This window comes from Rhinopithecus bieti, unplaced genomic scaffold (assembly GCF_001698545.2).
Source record: "Rhinopithecus bieti isolate Rb0 unplaced genomic scaffold, ASM169854v2 scaffold_26603, whole genome shotgun sequence".
NCBI classification, from domain to species: Eukaryota; Metazoa; Chordata; class Mammalia; order Primates; family Cercopithecidae; genus Rhinopithecus; species Rhinopithecus bieti.
The window spans coordinates 600182-607853 of record NW_016812252.1 but is presented as its reverse complement, the minus strand read 5'-3'; the positions used below and the strand labels follow the sequence as shown (position 1 = coordinate 607853).

Here is a 7672-nt window from a genome sequence, read left to right as displayed (position 1 = left end):
GAAAGAAAATGTACTAGAAAGACATGCTCACAAAAAAGACAGTAACTATAACCTCTATATTAAAACAAACTAAAATACATGGAAAACTCTGTAATACATGAACAACATAATTAGAAATAAGAAAAACTTGGAAATGAGTTGATAGAATCTAGAAATTAGTAACTTTTAAAAACTGTTTCTGAAATGAAGATTAAAGAAGGAAAATGAATGAGTAAAGACTACAGACAATGCCTTAAGAGAAATACAGATTAAAAGGAAAACAATTTTAAAAATTAAAAAGAAATGAAGAAGAAATATGAAAATGACAAAGATAGGCAAAGAAGCTCAAACATACACATAATAGTGGTAATTGAAAAAGAAAACTAAAACAACAGCACCAATTAAAAAAAACTATAATTCAGGAAACTTTCCTGATTTTAAACTTCATACAGAACTGCAAAAGACATAATAGCCAAAATAACTTTGAAAAAGAACAGGCTGTCCATGGTGGTTCACACCTGTAATCCTAGCACTTTGGGAGGCTGAGGCAGGAGGATGGTTTGAGGTCCAGGAGTTCAAGACCAGACTGGGAAATACAGCAAGACCCCATCTCTACAAAAAAATAAAGATTAGCCAGGCATTGTGGCATGAACCTGTAGTCCTAGCTACTTACGTGGCTGAGGTGGGAAGACAACTTGAACCCAGGAGTTTCATCAGTGAGCTATGATTGTGCCACTGCACACTAGGCTGGGTGACAAAGTAAGACCCTATCTCTAAATTAATAAATGAATGAATGAAAAAGAAGAACAAAGTTGAAGGACTAATACTACATCATTTCAAGGTTTATAAAGCTACAGTAATCAAGACAATATAGCATTGATATCAAGGTAGACAAACAGATTAATGAAACAAAATAGAGTCCAAAAACAGACTCATACATATATGGACAACTAATTTTCACCAAAGATATGAAGGTAATTTAGCAGGAAAAATGAGTTGTTGTTTTTTTTTTTCAATAAATGATGCTAGAACAATGGGATGGCCATATACAAAAAAAAAGAAAGAAAGAAAGAAAAAGGACTTTCAGCCATATCTCACATCATATACCAAAAATTAAAATGAATGACATAAATCTAAAACTTAAAATCACAACATGTCTAGAAAAACACAGAAAAACTGTAAGACCTTGAGTTAGGCAAACAGGTCTATGATATGACACCAAAAGCATGATACAATTCAAGAACAAATGGGGCTTCATAAAAATAATGTCTGCTCTTTAAAAGGTACCATTCTGAGAATGAAAAAAGAAACCACATAGTCAGAGAAAATAATCAGGAATCAGAAAAGGTTCATATCCAGAATATATAAGGAACTCTCAAAACTCAGTAAGGAAGTTAACATCAACAAAACTAAACAACGGAACTTAAAAATGGTCAAAAAATTTCAATAGACATTTCACTAAAGAAGACATACAGATGGCAAGTAGGCACACAAAAAGATGCTAAACATTGTTAGTCAGGAGGGAAATGCACATTAAAACACACGATGTGACACCACTACACATATTAGAATGGCTAAGAATGACTATACCAAGTGTTTTCGAGGATGTGAGGGAACTAGAACTCTCATATACTGCTGATGGGAATTTAAACTAGTACAACCACTTTGTAAATCACTTTGGCTATTTCTTAAAAGGTTAAGCACTTACCATAAGACCCAGCCATGCAATTCCTAGAATTCACCCAAGAGAAATGAAAGCATTATGTCCATGCAAAGACTGTACCCAAATGTTCATAAGAGCTTTATCTATAATAGCCAGAAACTGGAAACAACTCAAATGTCCAGCAGCAGGTGAACAGACAAACTGTGGTATACCCACTGGATGTAATACCCCTTGGCAATAAAAAAGAATATGTGCAACATGGATAAACGTCAAAATAATTATGCTGAAAGCCAGCCATAAAATAGTACATACTACAACATTCCATTTATATAAAACTCTAGAAAATGAAAACCAACCTGTGGTGATAGAAAGCAGATCAGTGGTTGCTGAGAGAATTGGAGGCTAGACACAGAGACTACTAACGAGAACAAGGGAGTTTGGGGGGATGGTGGATATATTGATAATCCTGATTATCAATATATGTATATGTGTATATGTATGTCAAAACTTATATTTTATACTACATATGTGCAGCTTGTTGTATATTAAATATATCTCAATAAAGCTGTTTTAAAGTTTTCCTGAAATTTAAAAAAAGATTTGAAACTACAAATGTAAAGAAAATATCAAGTACCTGAGAATACTGACCAAAAACAACCAACACAGTGATACATTCTAATATTATTACCAGACTTCAATGAAAAAGAAAAAATTTGGCTAGGTGTAGTGGCTCATGCCTGTAATCCCAGCACTTTGGGAGGCTGAGGCAGGTGATCACTCGAGCCTGGGTTCATGACCAGCCTGGGCAACACGGCAAAACTCTGTCTCTCAAAAAAAAAAAAAAAAAATTAGCTGGGCGTGGCAGCATACATCTGTAGTCCTAGCTATTCAGGAGGCTGAGGTGGGAGGACTGCTTGAACCCAGGAGGTGGAGACTGCAGTGAGCCAAGTTCATACTACTGCACTACAGCCAGGGTGATAGAGTAAGACTGTATCTCAAAAAGAAAAAAAAGAAAATAAATTATTTGGTCATCTACAAAAAAAAAAACCTACATGACTTACAAGAAGAAAATTAGATAATAATCTGACTTTGATACCAATACTTTATTCCAGAAGAAAAAGGAGTAATATACTTAAGAAATTCAAGGAAAAGAAGTGTGAGCCAAAGACTTTATATCTGCAAAATTGACTTTCAAGTATAAAAAGAACAAACTTTTATCAATATATAAGAACTCAGACAATATTCCTTCCTGAGGAATCTAAACAATATATTAGCATCCGGTAGCCAAAATGCCTACAGAGACCTCAGCATAAACACTGGTGGCAAACATTAAATATATGAATAGAACTAATAGGCTAAGATGGAAAAAGCAGAACATGAAATGGCTATATACTCTGACAATGCAGATAGAGCACAACTGTTAGAGAAGAAAAAATGGGAAGAACATAAGCAAAAAAAAAAGGTTTAATGTTTTCAGTAATCATAATGATGGTGATTTTATAAATATAGTTCTGATACACTCATATGTATAATACAGAATGAGTAAATATGGAATATTCTATTATCTCCTATATTCTTGAGAATCATGATTCTCAGTATGGAAAAAAGGAGTTACAGTTGTGATAGAGAAATTGTTAAGTAAAAGTTCTGTAGTCTCAATCTGAAGACTGGCAGCAGAACACATTAGGTATCTTTTAACATGTATGTCTATAGATATATATAGGTATCCTAGCTCTGTCTACTGAAACACCTGAAACAGTGACTAACTCAGGATCTTTAGCATTCAGACTGTAACTGAAATATCATTTCCCTCTAAAAGAAACCAGGGCATTTTAAAGAAATGGCTGATTTCATATCTGCAATAGGAATTGTTCAATACATTGTATAACAAGGAAGCTATCAAAAACTAGGATGCCAGGCTCATGGTGCAGCTTGGCCAACATGGTGATACCCCGTTTGGGCTAAAAATACACACACGAAAAAATAGCCAGTCCTCGTGGTGTGTGCCTGTAATCCCAGCTACTTAGGAGGCTGAGGCAGGAGAATCACTTGAACCCAGAAGATGGAGGTTGCAGAGAGCTGAGATTGCGCCACTGCACTCCAACCTGGACAACAGAGTGAGACTCCATCTCAAAAAAAAAACCCACAAAAAACAAAGAAGTGATTACTACAAAACTATAAAACCCAGAAGAATGGCGACTAAATGGGAACACAGGAGTTTTGACTGGGATAGGGTAACAGAGGGGATCTGGCATAGCTGAATGGTATGGTCTTGTAATAATTTATTAAGCTATACATTTGGTATGTGATTCATAATAAAAATTTCATTTTACAATAAAAAGATTTTGTTAAATAACAAAACAGTAAAGTAAAGGAAATGCTAATCAAAAGAAAGCTGGTACAGGTTGAACATTCCTAATATGAATATTTGAAATTCAAAATGCTCCAAAATCCAAAACTTTTTGAGCACCAACTTGACGCCACAAGTAGAAAATTCCACACCTGACCTTATGTAACAGGTCACGGTCAAAACTTCGTTTCATGCATAAAACTATTAAAAACGTATAAAATTAGCTTCAGGCTATGTGTATAACGTGTATATGAAACAATAAATGAATTTTGTGTTTAGAGTTACCCAACTCTAAACAAGATAACTCATGTATATACAAATATTCCAATTTTTTTTTTTAATCCAAAAGTCCAAAACATAGTTCCAAGCATTGCAGACAAGGGATACTCAACCTGTAGAGCTCTGTAGCCAGACTGCCTGGGTTCAAATCATGGATTCTGCCACACAGCCAGGAGAGTACAGTACTAATCTCTGTGTGCTTCAATTTCCTCATCATAAAATGAGGATAATAAAAGTACTCAGCTCACAAGTTAAAGATTAGGAGAGTTAATATAGAAAGAACATAAAGCATTGCCTGGCACACAGCAGGATGGAGACAGTGATTAGAGTTGATGATCAGCTTTCTGTGTTATCTTAAGTAGGTACTTAACCTCTCTGAGCTTCAGCTTCTTTGCTAAGTTGTAAAATATCTACCTGATAGGATTATCAGGAAGTCAAAAGGGAATATATGTAATGAACCTAGTATAGTACTCAATAAATTACATACTTTTCCGTGGTCTCCCAACATCTGGAGTCATCCGTTACATTAGACATACCTCAGTCATAGCATACTACTCTTGCACTTTACACCTGGTCATTTAGGTTGATCTCAATGAAATGATCACCCAACGAGTCTCATGTCTGAAACTGGATCTTCATCTAGGTTTCAAAAAGATAAAAAGAAGAAAATCTTGAAATGTTCAACCTCCTAGTAAGAATGGTCTTGTGTTACTCCCAGAGCAGGCATCCATGGTACTGGTAATCACAGATACACCAGGCACAACTGAAATAACTGCTAATGCCCTTCCCAGCTCACCACCATACACCTCTTCCCTTCTCTTCTCTCCTCTTATCTTTTCTCTCCCTACTTTGTTAAGACATTTAGCTGCGTATCCAAATCTATCATCATCTATCATCAATTCTGACTTCTGGCTCCACAGGTAGGATGTTCTCATTTGCAAGGATACTAAAATGAAGCATCCTCAGACAAACTACAACTGATCACAAAAGCAAACACAGGAACAAAACTACTCCTCATTTGCACCTGTGACCAAACCCTCCTTTAAAGAGGTCCATTCTATGAAATTAACGGGCCAATAGTTTGCAGCAGCCTTTTCCCCGCTACAGGCTGTCCAACTTCCAGGACAAAGGTCTGGAACTTTTAAAGTCACAGGAAGAGACCAAATGCTTTCTAGGGCCAAAACAGAAGCTACAGCTTTAATTAGTGTCATAATACACTTAAAATAAGATGGTGGGGGTAGGAGTCAGAGGGTAGGAGTTGTCTTGTACATGGCATAGTAAGCCAGGCATAGAAAAGCAAAAACATAATTGTATCTTCTGACACTTTCTAGGTTTCCCGAGCGTGTCAGCCAAATTGCCCTTTATAGGTCTGAAGTCCCTTGTAACATGCTCCATACCTTAAAATTTAATTATCTTTTCACCATTTGGGGTCGGGGAGGGGAGCTGACAATAAACCATGGCCAGCAACTGTTCCTTCTCAACTGAATCACACCAAAATCTGTAAGCGTCTTCAAAAGCATATACTTCAAATTACTGCAATAAATGAATATGTAACCCTTTCGAAGTCTCTATTCCTTATTAAATGCAAAAGCTCTATTCTGAAAATATGGCAACTTGCTGTTTAATGTTCCTAAGAAAGAGCTGAACCTACCCCAAATAGGAAAGAGAGTTAAAATGGAATGTCATCTCAACCAAATCATTCTGTCTTGGGAGAGGTGACACGAAGGGGCAGAACCTTGCTTTGAAGCAAAAGCTGTAGGGAAAACTCCAAGTCAGCCACCTCTTCCCCAAAAGGCAGGGTTGGGGAGGCCAGAGTGTACTTGGCAACATTTAAAGTACAAAACTCATTGCAGAGGCTTGAAACCAATATGGATAATGCCTGCACAGTGTTTAATATAATATACATACATATATATGTTTTTTTTTGATACGGAACCTCGCTCTCCAGGCTGGAGTGCAGTGGCGCGATCTCAGCTCCCAGCAACCTCCGCCTCCCGCCTCCCGAGGTCAAGCGATTCTCCTGCCTCAGCCTCCCGAGTTGCTGGATTACAGGCGCGCACCACCACACCCAGCTAATTTTTGTATTTTTAGCAGAGATGTGGTGGTTTCACCATGTTGGCCAGGGTGGTCTCGAACTCCTGACCTCAGGTAATCCGCTCACTTCGGCCTCCCAAAGTGCTGAGATTACAGGCGTGAGCCACCGCGCCCGGCCTGTTTAATATTAACAGTGATTGAAACACTGATTGAAACACTGATTGAAAAACAGTGGCAGTAAAAAAGGAAACTCAGGTCTCTGTTACAGGTGTCTTAGCCTTCCGACATTTTCACCTTGAAAACTCCTATTAGGCCCTGTATAAAGTCAGAGGTCTCCTGAATCCGGAATGAGGTTAATAAACCGGAAAAGAGATACTCGCCTGTGCTATTCGCCAACCCGCCCCCTTCTGCTCCGAGTCCTCACTCCCCAAACAACCTTCGCGGTTGTTTGACACAAAACGGGCGCTTCAGTCCGGGTCGATTTCGGGGGATGGAGTAATTACCTACAGCTTATATCGAACCTGTGCCCGGTGCGACTCTAAGCTTTACTCTTACTGCCTCATTTAACCCTCACAACCACCTTGTAAGGCGAGAATTACCAGCTTTAGTATACAAATAAAGAATCCGAGGCGCTAAGACATTAAAGGAGAAGCCAAAGAACCCAAAGCCCGGGGAGCTGGGACTGCACGCAGGTTTGTCCGATCTCCAAACGCTTACGCAGGGATTTTTTAATGGGCGCGACCCTACCCCAGGCGGCTCCTCCCTGACAAGGGTCAGTCTGACCACTTTTAGGCCCAGGTGAGGTCAAGTCCGGGGTGCTCCGAGAAGGGGCTCACGACGACGCCCCTGAGAGCCCCGAGCGCCACTCACCTTCCTCAGTCACCGCCTCCCACCAGCAGCCAGCCCGGCCCGGCTAGGCTGGGATTACTACATCAGGCCCTGCCTCCGCGACGGTTACCGCCGCCTGGGAAGGGCGGCCAATCGAGCCCGAGCGCGTCGAGGGCCAGCCCCTCTTTAGTCTTTGCGAATGCCCCCTAACGATTCTCTCCAGCCTCACCCGGAAGCTGGGTCCGCCCCGCGCCCTCCGGTTGGCTCAGCTACTGGGGGCGGGGCTTACCGCAAACGCAGGCGTCGGTGCGACGTGCTCGTCTTGGGCGAGCTGGCGCTTCCATCGCTCTCCTTAGGTACCCTGTCACTTATATGGAACCTTATTTGCCTGGAAGATGTCAGACATACTTGTGGCCGTGGGTGAAAGTGAAGCCTGGGTTACCTGGCCACCGGAGACTGCCCTCTCTCTTGTCCCCTACCCCGCCGCGACTACGAGCTCTTGTTGGGGTACGGGTCAGCATGTTCTCGATGTTCCAGAC

At 40.0% G+C, this 7672-nt stretch overlaps 1 protein-coding gene across 1 annotated transcript in view; it reads right to left on the bottom strand.

The window, feature by feature from the left end:
* Positions 1 to 7367, bottom strand: part of CEP70 (centrosomal protein 70) — a 113574-nt gene extending 106207 nt beyond the window's left edge. The window contains 2 exon segments of the mRNA XM_017895848.1: positions 4808 to 4910; positions 7176 to 7367. The gene's annotated coding sequence lies outside the window, so the exon portion shown is untranslated.
* Between the last annotated feature and the right edge of the window lie 305 nt (positions 7368 to 7672).